Source organism: Phascolarctos cinereus, unplaced genomic scaffold (assembly GCF_003287225.1).
Source record: "Phascolarctos cinereus isolate Bilbo 61053 unplaced genomic scaffold, phaCin_HiC Scaffold_2;HRSCAF=192, whole genome shotgun sequence".
Lineage (NCBI taxonomy): Eukaryota > Metazoa > Chordata > Mammalia > Diprotodontia > Phascolarctidae > Phascolarctos > Phascolarctos cinereus.
This window is the reverse complement of record NW_027555625.1, coordinates 397544909-397570108: the sequence shown is the minus strand read 5'-3', so window position 1 is coordinate 397570108 and position 25200 is coordinate 397544909. Positions and strand designations below refer to the sequence as shown.

At 38.4% G+C, this 25200-nt stretch overlaps 1 non-coding gene across 1 annotated transcript; it reads left to right on the top strand.

Annotated features, from left to right (window-relative positions):
* The first annotated feature begins 17243 nt into the window (after positions 1 to 17243).
* Positions 17244 to 17350, top strand: LOC144456102 (U6 spliceosomal RNA). The gene has a single exon (XR_013485003.1). It is a non-coding gene; the product is annotated as a U6 spliceosomal RNA (small nuclear RNA).
* The last annotated feature ends 7850 nt before the right edge of the window (positions 17351 to 25200 follow it).

The window sequence follows — 25200 nt, the reverse complement described above, 5'->3', positions numbered from 1 at the left end:
TTACATAGTCACTACCTGGCTCAGTCAGGTTCTCATCATCTCTCATCTGAACTACTGTAATAACCTCTTAATGGTTTTCCTTCCTCCATGTCTCTCCCTACTTCTCATCTATCTGTCAACCAGATGCCAAAATCATCTCTTCTAAGACACAGGTTTAACCATGTCACTACCCTACCCAAATGTCTTCAGTGAATCATCACAAGAAAAGATAGAAACTTCTCAGCTTAGCATTTAAGGGTCTCCATAATGTGGTACTAGTCTACCTTTCCAGCCTTATTCCAAAGCTCTGATAGGTACCTAATTGTCCAGATTTAGGGCTGGATGTCACTTCCTAGACATTTCCAAACCATGATACTGGTACTCCAGCCACCATTCTCATCCTCATCTCAGTCTCACTGGAAATTTGGACTCTACACCTGGAACTTTGGCCAATAATAAGTGAATTATCACTCACTAGCTATCATTTACCAGGAATCCTTATCACTTCTCAGTCACCATTTCCAAGTCATGTCACCATACACTTAACTCTTTACCTTTCCAACTCTCCTCTGTGTTATCTTCTACCATTATAACATCAGCTTCTTGTCATCCTTCCTCCCTTTCACACCCTCAACATTTCAGTCAAAGCAGACTACCAGCTCTTCTTTTAACTCAATATTCCACATCTTGCATTTGCAAATTTACACTGTCTCCCATGTCTGGAATTCACCAACCTAACCAATAAATAAACCCTACCCTTGACTTTGCCACCTCTAGTTAAATTCCAGAAAGAGCATTTGCTACCTTTTCTTCCTTAGCTATTAACTCTTCGACCTCAAGCAATTTAGCCTCAGTCCTCACAGTTCCACTGAAACTATTCTGAAACCATTCTGAAATACTGAAACTTCTTCCTTGTAAAATGCAATGTTCTTTTCAAAGTCCACATTTTCCTTGACCTGTATTCAATATTTTCTTCCCCCTGCCCTCAGTGAGTTTATGTTCTAATGGGGCAATAAAGGAGAACTGTGGCGGGGGACTGAGGTTGCATTTGTTTGACGTGGTTTTGAAATGAGTAGGAAATGAGGCAGTGACCCAGTTACAGGCAAGATAACCATCAACTCTACTATCGCAGAGTCAGAGTCCAGGTTCTGTGGGAGTCGGATGAGGAAAATGACCAGAGTATAGGTGTTAAGGTTTAGAAGTAATGTGCAAGTTAGTTTTTCTGAAAAACTTTTTTTTTACATTTCTTTTATTCTATGAAATGACTCTCTGGGTGGAATAGGAAGGAATATATTTAGAAATGAAAGTGATACAAAATAAAACAGGATATCAACAAAAAATTAGGGAAAAGAAATATTAGAGTTAAAAAGGACCTTACATATTCCTAGCTATCCAGGTTCATAACCTCAAATGTACCCTTTGCTCTCTTCTCCATATCTGATCAGTTTCCAAATCCTGACCGTTCTACTTCCACATCTCTCAAATTAGTCCCTTTCTCTCCACTCACATGGGTAGTTCCCTAGTTCAGGGCTCCATCACCTTTCAACTTCGCTGGACTATTTTAATAGCTACCTAATTAGTCTCCTTGCTTTCCTGCTTCTCCTCTTTTCAATACATCCTTTATCTAGCTGCCAAACTAATCTTCCTAAGCTACATGTATGGCCATGTCAACCTCCTACTCAAAAATCTCCAGTAACTTTCCATCATCTACAAGATAAAATACAAATCATAACTTAAACTGGTATTTAAGAGGAGCTTTCACTATTTTCCAACTTTATTTCATTTTACTCCCCTTCTTTTAAACTCTATGTTCATACTAAACTAATAACCATTCCTAGAATTCTGTTTCTTCATCTCCTGCCTCTATTCACTTGAATAAGCTGTCGCCCATGTTTGGAATATACTCCCTATTCATCAGCACCTTTCAGAATCATCTTCCTTTTAGGCTCACCTTAAAGTCACCTCTTCTGTGAAGCCTTCCTAGATTCCCGAGTTGTTAATGTACTCTTCTGCCTCAAATTTCCTTTTGTTGTGCTACTTTATATGCATTATATACATTTATATTATATATAACATATATAATACAAATTATATAAATATAATTTATAATTATATGTATATATATACACATTACATACATTCATGTACATTTATATACATGTTTGAATGTACCACCTCCAAGAAAAATATAAACTCTTCGAAGGCAAGGACATTTTTGTCTTTATATACCCAGAACCTAGCACAGTACCTTATATCTATTAGAAACTATATAAATATTTGTTGAACTGAATTGTTGAGATAATCAGTCTTACTGAACACATGAGGGAATTGAAACCCAGAGAGGTAAAATGATTTGCCCAAGGTCACATGACTAGAGGCAGGTAGGTGGTACCTTGGATAGAGTACCAGGCCTGGAGTCAGGAAGCCCTGAGTTCAAATCCAGCCTCAGACACATATTAGCTGTGCAACCCTGAGCATGTCATTTAATCTCTATTTGTCTCAGTTTCCCAATCTGTAAAATAAGGAAAATAATAACACCTACCTCCCAGGGTTGCTGGGAGTTTCAAATGAGATAATAATCGTAACATGCTTAACATAATACCTCGCATCATAGGATGTTAACTATTATTACTATCATGGTCACGATGACTTAAGTGGCTTAACTATGACTTGAACTTAGGTTTTTTGATTCCCAATATAATACATTTTCCCCTATGTCATACTACCTGTCACACAATGGACTCTGATCGATATTCCTTAGCTTAACTCCAAAGTTAACTTCCCAAAGTCTCCAGCAAAATAGCAAGTTAATGAAACATAAATGATACACTGAACACATTCTCATTGGCTAATTTGGCCCAAAGATTGGAAACTGCTTCTAAAATTTTCAGTCTGCTCTCTAACAGTGCTTCTAACTATCACAGTCCCCTGGCAAGATTTTTGGCTCATTCTGGAAGAGCTCTACTTAAAGAACAAATGATAGTACTCAGGGTTCTAGAATGAGTGAATTTAGCCTTAACGCTGAAGAGGAAGTTAAAATTTCTAGTCATGTAGCTTCCACTTTTTTTTTTCTTCTACACAGAATAGATCCCAATTTAGAATACTAGCTGACATAGGGATTCTCCGGAAGCAAATCTATTGCTAGGTAGTCAGATAGAATTTGCAGATATAATCTTAGAGATGAAAGGGACACTATATGATTAGTTATTGAACATATATGTTTGTATATATACTTTTATATGTATATCTATATGTATGTAACTGTAATTTCATTGGTATAAGGAGCTTCCCAGAAAAACACTTCCTCTACCAAGACAGCTCCATAGCTATTCTGCAACTGATGTTCTTAGAAAGTTGCCTTGGAATGCTGAAGTTAAATAACTTGTCCTGAATCACACAGCCAGTCTGTGATAGAGGCAGAACTTGAACCCAGGTCTCCCTTACTCTAAGGCCACCTCTCTGTCCAATGCAATACACTGCCTCTTGTTAATAGTATCTTTTTAAATTATACCAATAATGACATTTCCACTTTTATTTTTAATTTATGGAATAAAACAAGCATTTCCATAATATACTAAAAAGATTATTGCCACGAAATTGCATATCTATTATATACAACTTGCCATTCCTTTTAAATATATAATAAAGATGTAAATTCCTCTTTTTTTTGGTTTTTTTCTCCCCTCCCCACCCCCACCCTGGAGATGGCTACCATATGACATATATCATAATGGCTATAGAGCTGACCTCCATGTCAGGAAGACCTCTGATGCAAACTAGCTGTGTGATGCTAGACAAGTCACTTAACCTCTCAGGAGCCTAGGCAAATCTTTAAAACAGAAATTGAAGATCAGATGTCCATCTGGATTGGTAGAATGAGTTTCTTAATGAGGAGTTCACTAAAATGGTAAAATTATGGGTCTAGCCATCTCAAAAAAGAATATTATTAATCATGGGGAAAATGTGGGGTATTTTTTGGTTTGGTTTGGTTTTTTGGTGAGATAATTGGGGTTAAGTGACTTGCCCAGAGTCACACAGCTAGTGAGTATTATGTGTCGAGGCCAGATTTGAACTCAGGTCCTCCTGACTGCAGGGCCAGTGCTCTATCCACTGTGCCACCTAGCTGACTCTGAAATAATGTGGGTTTTTTTGTTTATTTGTTTGTTTTTTGGTTGGGCAATGGGGGTTAAGTGACTTGCCCAGGGTCACACAGCTAGTAAGTGTTATGTGTCTGAGGGCAGATTTGAACTCAGGTCCTCCTGAATCCAGGGCTGGTACTCTATCCACTGTGCCACCTAGTTGCCCCCAAATAATGTATTTTAATGAAAGAGTCATGGACTTGATATCAGAAGACCTTGGATCAATACCATCTCCAAACTCTTACTAGCTGTGTGATCTTGAGATATCACTTAACTTCTCTGAGTTTCTATTTCTTCATCAACAAGATAGAAAAAATCATGCTTAAATGCTTAAAGTGTACTTTGTAAGCCTTAAGTCATTATGTAAATGTGAATTGTCATTAATATTAATTATTTATCATTAATTATTAAATGATTTCAGTTATTTATTAACTAACAAATACCTAATAATTAAACTTTATATCTACGCAGCATTCATACATGGAAGTATTTAAATATGTTATTTCATATGATCCTCACAACAAACCTGTCAGGTAAGCAATATGCTAATATTATTGTTGTTGTTATTGTTGTTGATGTTAACATTATTATTCCTATTGAACCAAGGCAGCTAGGTGGCACAGGGTATAAAGTGCTGAATTTGGGAGTCAAAAAGACCGTTTAATTACTGACAGAGACACTTACCAGCTTGGTGACCCTTGACAAGTCACTTAACATGTCTGCCTCAGTTTCCTCATCTATAAAAGGGGATGATGATGATGATGATGATGAATGATGATGATGATGACAATGACAACATCTACTTCCCAGGGTTGTTGTGAGAATGAAATGAGATATTTTATATATATATATGTATATATATATATATATATATATATATGTATGTATATATATATATATATATATATATACTTTGAAAGTCTTAAATCGCTATGAGAATACTAGTTATTTTATCATTTTGTTATTAGTGTTACTGTTATATAGAAATTGGTGCTCAGTGAGGTCACAGAGGCCATAAGAGAATACAGGATGCCGTCGTGGAGAAACGATATGTAGTACTGGAAGACCATTAGATTTGGAGTTAAATAACTTAGTTTCAAATCCTAGCTCTTCATTTGGTATCTGCATGACCTTAGGTAAATCTTTTCATCTCTCTCTGCACCTCAGGCTCTTCTTCTGAAAAATGAAGGGATTGCACTAGGTGTTCTTCTGAACAGCAGCACAGCACAGTAGAAAGCTCAACGTGGAGTCAAGTCAGTCTCAATTCTGCCATTTGCTCTCTGTGGGACCTTAAGCAAATCACTTATCCTTCGTGCCTCCCTCCTAATGTGCAAAAATGAGGGCGTGGCCTTTAAGGTCCCTTTCAGCTCCAGATGTATGAACCTATGATCTACTAGCTCTAAAACCCGTAGAGAGAGCTGGGACTCTACCCGAGAACTCGTCTAGCTCAATCCTTAAGATCTTAAGGAAAAATGAGAACAGTAGTGATGACCTCATGCCCAGTACATCTTTCGCTTTCGTTACTCTGTCTCCTTAGACCCAAGAGGAAAAAGCTCTGGAATAAATTCATGTCATAGAACTATAAGACTAAGTGGGGAAGCTAGACCGTTCGTGACTTCGTCAGATCAGGCCAGAGACTTTAAGATAAGTCCTTGCCATTAGTGAAATGAAAGGAAAAGGAGGAAGAAACAAAATTGGCTTTTTTCTTCCTCCTTTCCAGATGTGTCCACTTCTCCCACCACCATTACTCCACCCTTTCTCCTTGCAGCAGCAGCAATCACACACAAAGCTGACACTCAGATGGATTACTACACTGAGAAGGGTATTGGTAATTTTATTGATGAGTCTCTCAAATCATCACTAAAACAAAATAAGCTGTTCACTTCCCAGCTGGAGTCAAATGGAGTGATGACTGTTGTCTCACCCTTCTCTCATGATAAACGAGTCTCCCCTCCCTACTTAGGTCCTTGACCCAAATTCGCAGTAATGCCAGTGACCCAGGCAAGCCTTTGGGGAAAAAAAAAAAAAACACCAAATGCCTAACGAAGCTTGTCTCGACTATTACTGTTGTTCCCTGTCACTCTAACTATAATTGATTTTCTGAAGCAGCTATTTTTTAATAATCAACTTAGCAGCCCAGCCTCCTAATAAAAATTAAATGCTTCTCACTCTCTTTCTCCAATTCTCCCACCTCACCTATACCACCCCACTGACTATCACAAGGTTTTTTCTGAAATATTTCAGATCCTTACTTCCCACTGGCAAACAAGAAAGTAATAATAGTCCTTTACATCTTTTAAAGACTCCTCTGGATAGAAGCTCCCAGAATTAGTTACCCTCAGGGACTAAGGATTTTTTTTTATCCATGTCTCCCCAGACACACAGTGCCTTGCAATTCAATTCACTTCAAACCAACAAACACTATTGGACCAAAGCACCATGCTAGATGCTGCAAGCACAAGTCCCTCCCTGCCTTGAAAGATGATGCATTCTAGCAGGGGAGTTAACATAAACACAAATGAGTAATTAAGTAACGAATCAACCAATCAACAAGCATTTAAGTGCCTCCTACGTGCCAGTCACTGGGTAGGCAAAAGGAGAAGCCAAAGGAATAGCAGCAGGGACAGGAAAATAGCTAAGGTCAAAGTCTCCAAGAGGTGTTGAAGGGCTTGTGGATTGGCTAGTGCCTACTACCTATTGGTATAGCTACTCCTCCTCCGAAGTGGCTGGGGGAGGGGACGGGATGGGCAGTGGTCCCCAGCGAAAGGAGGGTGCTAGTAGAAAGAGAACACTGCCAACTGAAGGGATTAGGAAAAGCCTGTTAGGAGGTGACACCTCAGCCGTGCTGATAAGGAAGCTAGGCATTCTAAAAAGTGGAATGAGGAGGGGAAAGAATTTCAAATGAGGGATGGCCTTTACAAAAGGACAAGAGAGTTCAGAGATGGAATATAGTATGGGGAAAATAGCTAGTCAGTAATTTGACTACAACAGAGAGACCACGAAGTAAAGTAATATGAACTAAGACTGGAAAAACAACAGGTTGAAACCACATAGTAGGTATGGCAGGTTTGGCTTGTAGGTGAGAAGAACTGAGTTTGGACCTGAAGATAAGTCCCTGAACAAATCACTCAGCCCCCTGTTTCCTCCTCTATAAAATGGGGTTAATAATTCCTTTCACTTCACAGGATTGTTGTCAAATGAGCTAACATATGTGAAGTGTTTTCCAAGCCTTAAGGCAATATAAAATATTATTTATTATTGGTTTATTACCAAATAATATATATTGAATATAATGTTTGTTTAATCAAGTGACAGAATCCCAGGACTCAAAGGGATTTAGATAATTTGTCTTTTTCTGTGTTTCTGCATCAAGGAAGGACTACATCAAAAATATCTAAGAAGTTTCTGACCGTCTTCCCTGAAGATACACAAGTTCCATTTATAGTCCTTATTCTTTGTAGGTCCTTCTTTATGTCTAACCTAAATCCCTCCTGCTTAAATGGAAATAGAAATATTTAAATAATTTACTCAAGGACATAGGGGGGAAAATAGCTTCCTAAAGTGACCGGGATTCCTGGTTTTCTTTTCACACAGTTCAACTCTGAATGATCTCCAAGAATGTGATTCTATGGAATTCTGAAAGCATTGTGACTCTCAAGTCAATCCATCAACAAGCTTTGACCAAATACTATGTTGTCAGGTGGTGTGAAGCACTGTAGATATCTAGTCCTTGAATGAGCATTGCCTCAGACAAACTGAGGCTTTGGAAAGACCTTCATTTAGAAAAGCCAAGAACACCCAAGGCATCCTGGGCCATTACCTGTCATTTTGACTTCTGTCTTGGCAGGGGACTTCAATGACTGGAGGAGAGAGTGCGGCTGATGACTTTGTAAAGCTCTGCCTCACAGATCCAATTCACTTGCAAATGATGATCCTCGAGATGTCATTGGTCCTTTTCCAGAACAAAGGACCAACACAACAACAACAGAAATGCAACCCTCAATGAGCTTATACTCTATCAGAAGAGACAACATACACCTCATTTAGCATATAAGACATATGGAAAATGAATTCAAGGGAATGAGGGAGCGCTAGAAGCTAGGAGGGAATAGAAAATGCTTCATGGAAAAGGTAAGGCTTGAGCTGAATCTTGAAGGAAGCTAGAGCTTCTGATACAGGGATGAGGAAGGTGTGAATTTCAGGCGTGGGGTTCAAAGTCATGGAGATGAGTCCAACGTGAGGAACAGCAAGAAGGTCAGGTTGGCTGGATCGCAGAGCATATTCAATTGAGTAATGTAGTATAAAGCAGGAAAGGTAGGTTAGGGCCAGGCAATGAAGGGCTTCCAATTCCACCCAGAGGTATTTAGACTTGATTCTAAAGGCAATAAGGAACTAGTAGAGTTTATGGAGTGGGGAAATGACATAGAGCTGTGCTTGAAGAAAAACATTTTGACAACCACAGGGAGACTGGAAAAGAGAAGGGAAAGGCTTGAGACAAGTAAACCAATTAGCGAGTGATCTCCATAGTCCAGACAAGAAGTGAGGAGGACCTGAATTGGGGTAGACTACATGTGTTCTAGTCCTACAACAAGCCATGAATCTCTTCCACAGTATGACACAATACCCCATGGCTTTACACAGCACAGTGTCCTGCAAACATAGGCATTTAATAAATGTTTATCAGATTGAATTCCATTTCAGAAAGACTCCAAGTTACCCAGACTCTACAGAGACTTACATTTTAAAATGCTCTTCCTTCCTAAGGAACTAAGATTTGTATAGGAAGAAAGAAGAGAAATGAGCCTGAGCGAGGAAAGGCCTTTACCCTTTAAGTTTCTGAACTTTTCTCAAGCTGTGGAGGTCTGGGCAGCAGAACCAGGGAAACTCAAAGGAAGTTAACAAAGGAAACGACAAATCAAAGGAGCCACCTCCAATGCAAAGAACCTTCTTGCATCCTTTCATCCTCCACTGCTTACTTCAGAAAGCGTGCTACCTTAGGGTTCCCACTCAAAGCTGAAATCACTGTATCTAAAATTGTTTAAGCTTATCAGTGGCTCTGGGCCTCCCTGCAAGTTAGGCCAATTCCAGGCAAAATAGTAGAATAAGACAAATTTCTTTTCAATAGTCTCTGTCCACTTTGGTGCTCCCTCTTTCTGTCATTATCCTTTCATTCATGTTGTCCTCATATTTCTTCTAGTACCTCAATTATAGCACTTCATCCATCTTGCTCTCCCTGACAACTGGCCCATTCTCTGCCTTTCCCCTCTCAACATCAAAACCTATCTGCCTCCTCCTCCGTTCTCTTCTGACCAATCTGAGAAATGCCCCAAAGGTACTCGAGACTAATAAAGACTTCATAAATTGCTGCCCCCCTCTAGCTAACACATACATATTGCAATAAGATCTTCAATGCTTTAATCCAAAATCATGCAATCAATAAACATGTATTAAGTGTTTACTACAGACCAGGCACTATGCTAAGTGTTATTGTGTTATTACTACTGAACCACAAATGCTTGGAATGGTCAATCTCTAAAGATTCTTAACCTTTTTTGTGTGTCATGGACTTTGATGGGAGTCTGGTGAAGCATATGGACCCCTTCCCAGAAAAGTGTTTCTAAATGTATAAAATAAAATACATAGGACAACATAGGAAACCGATTATATTGAAGTAAAGATATATTTTTTGATTCTTACAGAGTCATGAACCTTCCAAAATCTACCCATAGACTCCCAAATCCATGGACCTCTGCACCAGAGAAAACACATATGTACAGTTTTTAATTTCCATGGATGGGATGGTACATAACCAAAACTGGAAATCCAGTCAAAGGATAGACACAAGTACTTTGAAAAAGAAAATCACAGACTAAGTCTTGGAAACATATAAGGCAAATTCCCAGAATCCCAAAATATTAGGTGAAATTTCAGGGAGGGCAGAGCACTGCTACTCTCTCTTACAAAGTATGAAATTAAATGTCACCAACAGATCACAAAGGAAATGGCCAACTACCCCCTGAACTTCACATTTTTCCACTGGTCTCCTCAAGATACCAGTAGAAAGCAAGGAAATCCCCAAGCATATTGAAAAGGCCTCCTGTGGTGAATTCATGGTAAGACATGGATGAAAGTTGCACAAAATAAGCATTGATGAGTTGCAATCTGCATCATTGGAAGGAACGTGATCCTATAGATGTACGTGATGTTAAAAGATCAATGACATGACAGGTTCATTTTAAGTGTTTGAATATTTCCACCTGCAGAAAATTACTTAATCACAAAGACATTTTGAAAAAGAAGACAACTACTACCTGCAAGGTCTAGTGGCAGCATCACTTTGTACTGACTAGATTAACAATATCTTTTCATTAAATTCAAATAAGGACTAAAATAAAAACTTGACAAGCCACAATGCTCATGGAATGGGATGGTTAATTTAATTATCTGGTTAAATTGTTGTCAATGAGTTAAATTTGACCCTAGTTACCAAAAATCTCCCTAAAATGGATGGATCTACTTTTCTGTTTTATTAAGAGACCAGCTGAATCTCTCTTTGACTATTCAGTATCTTACCAGGAAATTAGTCTGCATATCATTGAGCACAATACAACATTACAGACTCAGACTCTCCAAGCTGGATAGGCTTTCAAAGGTTATCTAGGTCAATCCATACCGAAAAGAAATTCCCTTATATGGTATCCCAAAAAAAGGCCAAAGATAAGAAATTTTTACCTCCCAATGCAGTCAATTCTAATTTGATAGCTCTGATTGATAGGAAATGTTTCCTCATGTCAAGGTGAATGGCTTTTAAAATTTCCACTGGCGTAAGGCTATACCATTGTGAGCTCTCCTAAATCCCTGATAAATAGTTTTTGTGTTTCTTTGGGTTAGTGGTGGTAAGTGATTTTCCTGTGAGCTCCTTGAAAGCGGGAACTGTCTTTTGCCTTTTTTTGTATCCCCAACACTAAGCACAATATCTGACACATAGTAGATGCTTCATAAATGTTTATTGACTGACTGACTTGCTCTGGAAAACAATATGGTAGGAGAGTAGGGTTGGGTTCATGATTAGTTGAAGAATCATTACTGGAGGTTTCTGGAGAGCTCATAAGAATGACAGCACTGGATTCCTATTGTCTAATGCTTAATTCAGTGCCTTTATGTTATGAAGATGTAAAACGCGGAGATAAAATAATGAAATACCAACCCCACGTGGGATAGCTGGTATGAAGTTTTAGACTTTTTAAACTTTTAAGTCAGCTACAGGAGTCATTCCATTAACTCATATGTACTGAAGAGTTCACTAGTCTGGAGTTCCTCACCCAACTTGCTTAACTGTATTCTTAGCGACTGAAGAACTCACAGAGGCCATTAAGTACCTGGCCGCATCATGCTCTATGACTCTCTCATTCACCTCATGGCCAGTAGAGTAGATGTGCATTCTCCAAACCCGGAAGAGAATAGTAGACTCAGGCCACGAAAAGGTAATGGGCAGAAGACAATCTCTCCAAGATTACATTCCATAAAACTGAATTGGCAACATCTGCTCAATCTACTGCAGATAAACAGTGAACTATTTTCCATCTCATTAACTGAGAGGATGAGATATTAAATAAACCCCAGGGGCCTCATGCTTTGTTATCACATTTAAGGGTTGGCCCAGACTTGCTGCATTAGCTAATCTGTGCAACAGCAAGACTGAGTATTAAAATTAGCGGTTTCTCTCTCTCTCTCTCTCTCTCTCTCTCTCTCTCTCTCTCTCTCTCTCTCTCTCTCTCTCTCTCTCTCTTTCACTCACACACATACTCACACACTTCCAAATGACTTAAAACCAAAAGTTCCTGTTAAATCTGACTGTCTCTCTAATTACTAGTCACTTAGCTTAAATTATTAACCATGTCCTCAGCAATGATATATGATACCTGTAGATCCCTGAACAGGATTCTAATAGAATTATCTAATTCTATTAAACCACAAACAACTGCCCATTAAATATTTATTAGCCAACTTGCACTCATTTAAGATAGATTAGAGTGTCAGCAAACTGCTCTGCTCCCTCTGTCCTGGGCTCTGTCTCACAGAAGGAAGCATCAAAGCAGCTAATCAGAATCACACCTATTGATCACCTACCAATTACCTGGTTAATCAAAATCAATGGAAATAAAAAGAGTTTAGAAGAACTTACGAGCCATACAATGGATTTTTTAAGTACTTGGTTAAATAAGTAAATTGGTTAGAAACTAGCTAACTTGATTTTAAACACTCTGGATTTACTATTGGGTAAGAATACTAGATGTTAATAATTGATATGTGTGTATACATACACACATACATACACACACACATATAAACATTGAATTGTATTTCCAAGGGAAAGGTGGAAGAGATGTCAGTTTTGAGCCACCTAAGAGATTTTCTTGAATATCATGTTGTCAGGTTAATGTATTTTCTTTTCTTAAAACTATATTCAGGCTGACCTAACACCTGAACAGATAGCACTATTTCACATTGCAAGCATATGGGTGGTATTTGACAATTACATTATGCAGCATAGCAAGTGTTCATTCACTAAACATGTAAGGACCATCTGGAATCTCCCAGAGGATCCAGGGAAGAAAGAACAAGAAAAGTTACTGCTCAAACCATGCCACTGCAACATCCATCATTCAAAACACAAATTGTAAATCAATTCTTAAATGTTGAAAAGATGAAATGAAAAAAACAAAGTTGAAAGCTGAAGGTTAGGGGAGGGCTTTCCGTTTGATTCCAGTTCCACCATTTCTCAATAAAAAAGAAAAAAAATAAAGTCATATAATACAGGAATAACAAAGGAAATTACTGTAATAGAGCAAAATATTGTTAAAAGAGGGAAGACCATAGACCAATGCCTTTTAGATTAGAAATATTTTAATACTCTACTAATTAGTTATATGACCTTGAGTTAGTCCCTGACAATTTAAATCAATGAACACTTATTAGGCGCCTACTATGAGCAAAGTACTATGCCAGGTAATAGGAATACAAAGACTAAATAATTTTGTTATCAATGAGCTTGAAGTCTATTAGGAGATATAGGGGATACAACATGTACACCAGACAGAGAGACAGAGAGAGGAGTAAGAGAAGGCAGGTAAAGGGGGAGGGGGAGGTAGGGAGACAGTGCTAACAACTGAAGAGGATCAGCATCAAAAGAGACCTTGTGTAGAAGGTGATGCCTGAATCATGCTTTGAAGATAGCTAGAGATTTGAGGGAGGCATAGGTGAGAATATGAGGGACCACCTGTACCAAAGCATAGAGGTGAGAGAAGGAAAATTATAAACAGCAGAAAACTAGCAGGTCAATTGGATTGTGATAGAGAGTACATGAAGGGAAGTAAGAAGAAATAATATTGGAAAAGTAGGTAGGAAGCATTTGATTTAGGATTTTAAATGCCAAGTTGTGGATTTTGTATTTTATCTTAGGAGGTAATAGGAAACCACTGAATTTTTTTTTTGAGTGGAGGGGGTGGGGGTGATACTAGATATAGCCAGATTTATGTTTTGGGAATATCAGTCATAAGATATTTCTCCAAATAACTACTAATAAGAGAAATATAAATTTAAAAAATTCTGGGGTTTCCCCTCATACCCATCAAATCAGCAATGATGATAAAAGACAAAAAAACAAAAACAACAGACAATTATGGAGGAGCTTCAAGACAGGCACACCAATACACTTTCTGAGGAAGTTGCAAATTGGTCCAACCATTCTGGGAAAAATTTTGGAATTATGTGAGTAAAATCTATAAAACATTCATACGCTTCAATCCAGCAATTCCACTAATAGGTACACACCCCAAGGAAGTAAAAGATAGGAAGTTCATAGATATAATAAAATAATCATAGCTGAACTCTATACAATACGTACACACATACAGTCTGTGTCCATTGAGTGAAGAATAACTGAAAAAAATGGTGGTATCTAAATGCAATGGAATGTTATTTTATCCTGTGAAAAATGAATAGAAACAGAAGAGAATTATGGAAGAACTCGTATGGCTTAATACAATGTGTAGAAAGTAGAACCAATAGACCAACACACACAATGACTACCACAATGCAATCCATAACCCTAAAAAGCAATAGAACTATGCTGAACTGTAATGCACATTCTTAGCCCTGCAGAACCGATAAGTAGAAAAGAGGGGACAAAAGACTTAGAATGCATTATATACACTATCAATGCAGTGCCTGTGAAAGCTGGTTTTGAATACATGATTTTGTCATTCCTATTACAAGAGATTCAATGGAAGCAAGGCAAGATTTAAGGAAAAATGACAGAGGCATAAAAAGATCATCTATTTAAAAATAAAATGAACTAAAGGTAATAATATTTGCACCAGTTTTTTTTTAAAGAAAGATATTTTGTAAATTATTTAGCTATATATAAATATGAGCCATTATGATGATTCTCTGAAATATCGTTACCCTTAAAGTTAATTAGCCCTCTAAATCTGCACTGAACATATATCCCTTTCCCCCTTTTAGTCATGTTATCTTCTCTTTGCCTAAGAAGACATATGTCTATCTCCTAGCTATACACATAGTCAGAGATACCAAAAATAGATTCTAGGGAAAACAAACAAAAGGGAGAGTAAAATACAGAGGCAGCATTCACACAGTATTGGAAAAGGGGAAAGGAGCAAAAATCTATACCAGATCATCATTACTTTTTCTCCCCTTCTTCCTGTAAAGTTCTACTTTATTGCCCAGCATACACATGACCTTGGATTCTTGAATGTTACGTCAGTCAAGACTGAGCTCTGTCAACTCCTGCCAAACTAGAAAATCTGTAAGTTTCAGTGTAACATCTGCTGTCTTGGGCCCACCACAACTAGGTTTGGAGAGGCTTATCAAACTTAGAAAGGTTGACTGGCAAATAGCACTCGTTTCTCTGTTTGTCTCTCTCTCTCTCTTTGTCTCTCTCTGTGTCTTTGTCTGTGTCCATCTCTGTCTCTCTGTCTCTGTTTCTTTGTGTCTGTCTGTCTGTCTGTCTCTCTCTCTCTCTCTCTCTCTCTCTCTCTCTCTCTCTCTCTCTCTCTCTCTCTCTCTCTCTCTCTCTCTCTCTCTCTCTCTCTCTCTCTCTCTCTCTCTCTCTCTCTCTCTCTCTCTCTCTCTCCCCACGGGAGAGACTGACCAAATGGATAAAACGTCAAATGTTTTGAAGTATTTAAGCATTCTTCCCGTCAAGCCCCAACTTTTGTCCCTCCAGTTTCTTTGAGGGCTCTCTCACATAAGGCAATATTGATGTGTATGATTTATTTCTCCAGGATTCCAGCACAGGATCATTCATACATGTAATCAGAGTGAGTATCTGAATTTACCTGATTTGAAGCCCTGCAAAAAAGGCCAGTATGTTTCCAAAATATCTCACCTAATACAGGGTCTGACATGCCCATCATTAGAGTTATTCCTTTGTGTAAAGATATTAGCTGTAGAAGACATTTTTAAAGGAAAATTTTTCTGTATTCCCTTTGACCCAGAGATCCCACTGCCAGGTATATAAAAGCTGGTCAGTCAGTGTATAAACATTTATTATTGACTGACTGATAACAGCACTTCAAGGTTTGCAAATGCCTTACAAATATTATGTCATTTGATTGTCACATCTATCCTGGGAATTGATACCATTATCATGCCCATTTTACAGGTAAGGAAGCTGAGACATGCATATGATAAAAGACATGCTCAGGATCACACAGCTAGTATCTACAGCTATCTCTGAACTCAGCTCTTCCTGACTCCAGGTCCACTGCTTTATCCACTGTGACAGCAATAAGCCACCTAGTTGCCCAGTCCCCAAAGAAGTCAATGATAAAAAGAAAGGCTCCATATACACCAAACTATTTAGCACATTTTGTGGTAGCAAAGAACTGGGTGGAAAGCAGATGTTCAAAACCATCTTACTTTAGATATTATGTTGGGACCAAATAAGACACTTACAAGACAATGAACAGTTAATAAAAGGAAGCAAACTTTGTCTCAGCTTAGCAGGGATATGCAGCAAGGTCACAGTGAGTAGCCTTTAGCTTTTCTGGATGCAGCTGGCCTCATTGCTATGTGGAAACACATCTAGTCAAATAGTAAAGGATGTAGGGACTCATATGATCTTCTAAAATCCACCAAGTCCAAGGGGTCCTGGCTGCATCTGATTGGAGCATTTTTTGCCTTAGGTGACCAGAAACCTCTGATAGAGAAACAGGAGCCAATTGGGTCCCAGGACCTTTTAGGAAAAATTATTCCATTGTTTCAGCAGCTATATGGTGGAGTGGAAAGAGTGTGGAGCCTAGAATCAGGAAAGCTCATCTTCCTGAGTTCAAATTGGTCTCAGATACTTACTAAACTGTGTGACTCTGGGGGAAGTCACTTAACCTTGTTTGCCTCGTCACTTAATCCTGTTTGCCTCAGCTTCCTCATCTGTAAAATCAGCTGGAGAAGGAAATGGCAAGCCACTCTAGTATCTTTTGCCAAGAAAACTCCAAATGGCATCATGGAGAGTCAGACATTACTAAATAACAGAACAACAACATTCCTATTACAGAAGGAAAGGGGAAAAGGTTTAACCCATTCTGTGGGGAAATGTTGGTAGAGATTAGTCCTATCACACTCCTAAACAGGTTGGAGTACATGAGCACAATAGACTATTATTTAGGTAAAAGAAATGATGAATGTTACGGATATAGAAAAGCTTGGGAAGATATGAACTGATGCAAAGTGAAGGAAGCAGCACCAAAAACGTAGTAATCACCATGACTACAATGCAAATGAAAAGAAAAAAAATGATAGCAAAGCATTTGAAGCTGAATGTAATGAAATTATAATGAAACAAGTTTTGCCTCAAAGAAGAGATATGGAGTGGCACCTGCTTCTTTGTAGGACTGGGGGCTATGAGTGTGGACTATTGCATGTAACGTAAGACTTATATAATATGTTATTTGGTTTTGCTGAAGTTTTTCCTTCTCTCTTCATTCATCCTCGTTATAGGTGAATGGCTATGAATGGTTGGGGATGGGAGAGAAAAAAGTTGGAAATGTAGATGATACAAAAACAAAAGATGTCAAAATTATTATATTAAATAAATGCATGGTGTTTGTTTCGGCAGCACATATACTAAAATTGGAATGATACAGAGGAGATTAGCATGGCCCCTGCACAAGGATGACATGCAAAGTTGTGAAGCGTTCCATATTTTTAAGAGAAGCATGGAAAGGTAACCAAAAACTATAATTCTTCATCTCTTAAGTGGGGATAAAAATACCTATAAAACCTACTTCCGTTAATTTCTCTAATGTTATCAGATGCAGAAAGTTGGTGATGAGGATTGCTAGAGTTAGTTTCAAGAGTATTACCAACACAGAAGAAATTACAGACCCAAACAAACAAAAAACAAAATAACATATCTCCTGGTGTAGTCATTTCAAATTATGTGAGCTATGTAAAATTCATTATTACAACTTTGAAGCACTATAAGCATTTTAGTCATTGTCATGTAATTCACCAAATGTAATTAATTCATGTTGCACTCGTCTTACTATTCAATTCTGGACCCAATTCATTACTCATCTGCATTGCTTGTCTCAAATATGTGTACTGATTCAACATTATTTCACGAAATTTGCTATTTAAATATATTTTATAAACTGGATAAAAGTAAATTTTCATCCATTTGGTTTCTCCTGTATGGACTGTTGCTCTAATAGTTCAAATAATAATGGGTTTCATTGAAAGGGTCTTGTTTAATTGTGGGTCTGGATGCAGTCCTTTATATATGCACAAACTGAAGCATCTAGAAGAGTAATTTACCATTAATAAAGAATTTTTCTTACATTAAAAAATAATAAATCCATAAATGCATGTCCTTCCTTTAAAGGGCTATCACGTTAGTGTTCACTGACATGTATTACTTTATGAGAATAACTGTTATTACTTTGTAGGAACCTGAGGAGTTCATACAAAGGATCAGTAAGTTTCTGTGTGAGGAATCAGTGAACAAAAGTCAAAAGGATCAAGCAGTGCTCTGTAAGGAAAAGCCCATTCCAGATGGGGTGCCATGATTGAGGGGCCTGCCCTGCATGAAGAGGGAAAGGAAGCAATGAAAGGGAGAGATCAGGAAGAAAATTCTCACTTCACAATTTGCCCTGGGCAATAGAGTCTTAATGCCATAAAGTCATAAGATTTTAAGTGGAAGGAACCTTGGAGATCATCTGATTCAATATCTTCATTTTTCATATAAGAAAACTAAGGCCAACAAAAGTAGTGATTTGCCCATGGGCACAAAGGATTTTAGTGGCAGAGCCGGGGCTAGAATGTATCTTGACTCCCAATACATGTTACTTTCCTCTACTCCATTCTACCTTCCTACTGACCTCTTTTCCTTCCATCTTCTCCTACTCTGCTCCATACGACACTCTACTACCAGATTAGCCAAGAGATAGCTTTGGGCAGGTACACCTGAATATGAATCCCCCTCAGATACTTACTAGCTGTCTGACCTCAAGACTCAGCTTCTTCATCCACAAAATGAGAAGTATGAGGGTATTTTCCTTTAGAGTGGTTGTGAGAGTCAAAGGAGACCACATATATGTAAAGTGCTTTGCAAACCTTAAAGTACTAAATAGATATTAGATATTCCTGGATTCATGAAGACTTGAGTTCAAATCCAGCCTCAGACACTTACTAGCTGTGTGATTGTGGGCAAGTCACTTAACCTCTGTTTGCCTCAATTTCCTCATCTGTAAAATTGTAATAATAATAGTGCCTACCTCTTAGAGTTGTGAGGATCAAATGAGCCATTTGTAAAAAGGGCTTTGTACAGTGCCTGGCACATAGTAAGTGCTATAGAAATGTTAGCTATTATTCTTATTCTTAATTCACAGTTTTCATCATGTCACTTTCCTCACAGTCTGCCTCCTGGTACAACAATTTTATAGTACTAATATGCGGTTCAAATATGTTAAGTACTTTGTAAACTTTAGAGGACTGCATAATGTAAGTTATTATTTTATGAGTAGAAAGTGAGCTCCTCATTACCAAAAGGCAAAAACAGAGCACTATCTGGAAGTCATTTCCATTCCCACAAGTGCTCGTGTCCTTCCTGAAAACAACAGCATCCTGGTCCTTTCAGATTCTTTATAAGGACAAAAGCTTTGGGAATGTATCCATCCCCTAAACAATATAAAAAACCTCTGATTTAATTACAGTGATTCCCTTACCCAGTCTGTTACAAGTTTTAAGTTGTTGCTTAAGGTGATTAAATGATTTATCTTGGGATCTGAACCCAGGCCTTCCCTACTCCCAGATGAGGACTCTATCCACTAGGCCCAAATGCTTCAGAGAAAACATGTGGCCTTCCTCTAAACAAGCTTTGTCACCAAAGTACAGCCGTATATATTAAACTGCTAAAGTTTCAGAGCGAAAGGGGTAGGTGGTGGATGAGCATCTCTTCCTTACTGACCTTACCTTTGGTACACACACTTGAGAAGGGCTGGCACTTTCTACCTCTCTGGGACAATATCCTTACTGACTTAATAGAAAACAGGAAACTTAGAAGCAAAGAAAGGCTTTACAGACTTGTGGAGATTCATCAGGGAATAAATATATGTCACTATTGTATAGGCAGAAATAATGGATAAAATAAAGTCAAATTCCCTAAGGTATAGAAAAATGCAACTCTTAGCCTCCCCACTAGAGCTACTCTTTAAAGGACAAAAAGTATGAATCAAGAGTTTTTCTTTGGAGATATATCCCAGATCATGTTGTCAGCTAACCTGTTAATAGGTTATTTCTCCTCAGCTCACAGTCAAAACAGAAAGGCCTGGAGAATATTCAATGAACTGAATACCCACTGCTGCCTCTTACAATCCTTAGACAAAGAGAGAAAACAGTTTTGTTGGCTTCCCTTGACAGTGCACAAGCCTCCCCAGAGAGGACATCCTAGTCAGCTAAGAGAGCTACTTCTAAATGTCTCTGTTCAGTTTTTTTGGACTTCCAGCTGGGTCTGCTTTTACCTTTGGGGCCAACGGAGTGAGAGCTGCTCTCCTTTCAGGCTCCCCAGAAGGGATACCATCCCAAGAGGCAGGCAGCTTCAGAACCAGGCCTTTGAAGTAGGTATCTATCTTTGTCCCAGCCAAAAAACATCCAGGGAGAAGTACAGCAGCATCACCTACACTTGTTGGATGACAGAGAGAAAACCTTGTCATACGTCACTCATAGGCCTGGTAACGAAAATAACAGAGGGCAGATTCACGGAAATCAGTGTGCTGGTTTAAAATGAATTTTTATTTTATTATTTTTGTTTTAATAGATTATCCCCAAATCAAAAACCTTATAAACAAGGAGTTACAGAAGAGAAACAGTGTAGAGGATACCATCCAAGAAGGGTTTGAATAAAAAACAACAGGCTACTCACTTCTAAGAGTGAGGGGTGACCAATATACAACTTACATGTTCCACTGGTATCCTCCAAAGTCAACAGACAATAAAGTAAGCCTCTTTTACATTGGGCAGGTACCTTGTTATGAACTTACAGTAGGACAACATGGACAAAAGTTGCACAGGATGGACAGGCATGAATTATTTGTAAGCTACGTCATTGGAAAGAATGTCTACATCAATGAGATCACAGACATCCATGAATATATTGTATTAGTATTAATAAGATAGTTTTCAACAAATACTTTTATATTTATTCTCATCAATACTATTTTATAAGGATTATTCCCAGACATAGGACTGCAAGAATGACATAAAAAGATGTGCCAAAAAACAAATTCTTGTGCTTTTTTAGTCTGTAGAAGATGAAAAATAGAGATAAATACCTAAATATATATATATATATATATCTTTATGTATACATACATATTTATGTTTTAGATACATACATATATATATTATACACACACACACACACACACACATCGGAAGGAAAGACATTGATGAATATGATTGATTGAATCATAAGCAGTATCTTGGGATGGGGGGCTGTATAGAATTTCCAGAGCCTGATGATTATTGGAAACATGTTGCACAGTCATAGAATCATTGAAAAATTACAGGCTTAGAGAGAGAGAAAGGATCTTTGAAATCATTCCCACGTGTTATACGTGGGCAAAATGAAACCCAGAGAGGATAACCTTCTCAATATCACAAAGCTGGCTGGTGTCAGCTCCACAACTAAAACTCTAATTTCCTGGTTCCTAGTTCAGTGATCCTTCTGCTATATTACATTGTCTTCTCCATTTGTATTGCATCTTCTGCAACTTTCTACTTGGATTTCTGAAATAAGCTCCAAGTACCTAATGCCACAATTCTTTGGCATCCACTAGATGCCCTCTGAGTGCACGGGGGGCTCTGATGTTGCCAGATTGGGCCACGCACTTCCATGTTCTGTATCAACATCTCCAATGGGGATAATGCTGAAGTATGTCTCGCTGGTAAATGTGTGCTGCTTGTTGGTGGAATACTCCTGAATTCCACTTGTACTGGCTAGATAAAGGATCCATCATGAAAACTTCTGCTGGAGGGAATGTTGTATGTATGATCACAGGTGTGAAAACAGTTAAGAAAAGTGGTGGCAGCACTAACCCTCTCAGCAGACCAGGCACAGTGTTGCCATTTGGAAATTCACAATCCTCTTGGCTTATTCCCCATCTATTCTCTCACAGGTTGGGATGGAAATAACGTTCCAGTTCAGAGTGTCAATAGCACCACAGCAGAAGGGTTGGCGTAGGTAATGAGTTTATTTTGACTGCCCAAGGTCAGATATTTAACAATATTCCAAAGTTTAAGTATTGTACACTGAACACTATTTTTGCTCCTCACTTGAAAGCCTCACAGCTGCTAATATTTACAGAAATAGAAAGCAATTACACTTTGCTGCCACAGGAGGAACTTAAATAATTTAGCACTCATAATGCTTCTGATTCTTTTCATGCCTTCTTTTCTCTAAAACCAGCTGCTTCATACTCTCAGACAGAGTTCTCTACATTCAGAAAGTGGAGCTGGCCAGATGTGTAATGCACAGCTTTTGCCATCCCCCAAATGGAAGGCCCAAGACTTGGTGCAGAGGGCAGTTCTCCCACACCTACCCTTCACTTCTGGAAAGAGCCTCCTCTCCTTTCTCACCAATGTTGAAACTTGGGAGCCATCTGCCCTGGCTTAATCTGGACAAACTGGCATATATGCAAAGGATCATAATGTGATTTCACTAATTAAACTAATTTGCTTCAGAAGCCATTTTCATATCCTGAGAAAGGGAGGTAGAGAGTAAAAGGAGGAAGCATTAACTGCCTAAGCTTTATACATGGTAAACTGAGAAGAGTTATGTTTGAAATGCTCCTGCAATCTCTTTGGACTGCTCGGAGAGCCTCTTGTTGAGATCTGGTGGGTGATCCAGTGATTTCTTAACAGAGTTAACAAATGGATGTGTGTGTGTGTGTGTAATCATTTTGAGCAGGAATTTGGATTAGAATGTTTCTGATAATACGTCCTCATATAGCATATCTCATAGTGGTTTAAATTTAAAAAATGGGGGGCAGCTAGGTGGCGAAGTGGATAGAGCTCCGGCCTTGAAGTCAGGAGGACCTGAGTTCAAATCCAGCCTCAGACACTTGATACTTACTAGCTGTGTGACCCTGGGCAAGTACTTAACCCAATTGCCTCACCAAAAACAAAACAAAACAAAACAGTAAAAAAAAAAATAGAGGCAGGAGAATTAACTTTCATCTAATGTGGTATAGTGGAAAGGGCATAGTCAGAGGACCTGGGTTCAAATCTTGGCTCTGCCATTTATTCCCTGACTGGTGCTGGGCAAACCACTTTACCACTTTGAGCCTCAGTTTCCTCATCTATAAAATGAGGGAGTTGATCAAAACTACCTTTCTGATCCCTCCTGGCTCATAATCTATGATACTGTGACTCTAAGCTCTTCAAGTTTCCTTCCAGTTCTAAAGTCATGATTCTAAAATCCTAGTATTTTTTTCTTCTCTTCTGCTTCTTTTTGTCCTCTGCCCACAGCCATGTCTCTTTCTAGTGCAGTGAATCTTATCTATTCATGCTGCATACAAGGGGAAGGCAGCTTTGCTCTGCCGGTCAAATGCTTCTCCTTGTATATTAAACATTCAGGGCTTATTTCTGTTGTAAGAAAGGATTGATTGCTAGAAATAGTCTTCTGCCAGGGGTGCATGCTAACAGCTTCTACCATTACAATCTTCTGTGGAAGTTGACAATCTAACTCCTAAGTCTGGATATATGTTGACTTGTCTCCTGGACTGTATAGGAGCACACATGGAAAATAAAATAATAATAATAATAATAATAATAATAATAATAATAATAATAATAATAATAACAATAACAATAATAACAATAATAATAAATAATGCTAGCTGGTTGACTTAGAGCTTAAAGGGCAGAAACTGCCTTGTAACATGGCATAGATTGGCAAAACTGGGAATGTGAATCTAAGGCCAATACTTGGCTAGCCTGCAGGAGGGGCTAGCCTCCTAATAAAAGGAAGGATAACCTTTCTATTTTTATTGTCTTTTATTGAAATTTCCATTGAAAGTCCATGAAACCTATGCCACAGTGTCATGTTCACTAACACAAGCTTGTATGTGCATGTCACTTCTACATCTTTAAGGGTTATATGGATTTCAAGCTGGAAGAAGATTAGAGATAATTGAGCCCTAACCCCTAATCTTGCTAATGGAGGAAAATAAGGCCCTGAGAAGTTAAATAATTTGCCTAAGATCATACAAGGAGTAAGTAGTAGAGCTGGGATTGAATCCCAGGTCTTCTGACTCCAAATCCCATGCTATTTCCACTATAAGACACTGCCTTTATTATTTCATTTGTCATAGCGTGAAAGCAAATTTTTGTCTCAGGCAAAAGTTAATTATCTTGCTACCTTGTCTAGTGCACCTACAGATCTAGGCAGCATGGAGAAGTGAATAGGTTATAGGACTTGGAGTGAGGACTTTTGACACTTAATAGTTTTGTGATCCTGGGCAAGTCACTTAACCTCTCTAGGTCCCAAGTTTCCTTATCTGTAAAATGAGGGACTAGGTTGGCCTCTGACTCCCATCCACCTTTAAAGCTATGATCCTATATGATCAATGACTTATGTGGTCTTGAGGGAAGTAGAACTAGAAATGGTGACAGAAGCATATGGGGAGCCCAGGTCACCCATGTCAAATTTGGCACATACCCTACTATACTGCCTAGCATTTGAGTTCTCCATCAGGATTGATGACAACTTTTCACAATGAGTGGTTACCAGATTATACTGTGGAGCCTCCAAGGACCAGTGCCTAGCCCCTCCACAGCAGAGCTACACTCTTTGACTTATGTGTAGTAGGTGCCCAGAAAAGATTAGTTAGCATTAATTGAATTTAAAAAGATGAATTGGATACTAAACTTTCACCAAATACTGGTTGATTGGTTAACTGGTTGAACAACTGACTGGAGCAGGCAGATGCACACAGGACAGATAGACTAAGACTTAGAGAATCATGATTTTCTCTTTCTTGGTGGCTTTCTAATGAGGGAAATTAGATAGACATTGAACAAGGAATCCCCTAAGAAAGGTTCCCATTGGAAAAGGCTGAAACAGAAGCAGATTCTGAAATGGGGAGAAAGGTTTGGTGGAAAGAGATAGAGCTCCACCTGCATGTATGCACAATACTGGGAACACAGCTCTTCAAAGGCACAATGGTGTTGTAGAAAGAATACTAGATTTAGGGTCAGAGCACCTAGGTTTGAATCCCACCTATGTTGATTACTGTCTGTGTGGACTTGGGTAAATCATTTAACCTCTCTGAGCTTCAGTTTATTCCTATATAAAATAATATTTGACTAGATGATCTCTGAGATCCCTCAACTCTAAAATCCTATGATCATATTTAACAAACCTATATGAGATGTACAGCAGGTATACTCCCCTTTTTCCAGATGGGGAAAGTGAGAGCCAAAGAAGTGGATGATTTTTATGAGGTCACATGACTATTTAGTGACAGAAGTGAGACAAGAATCCATGTTTCTGAAC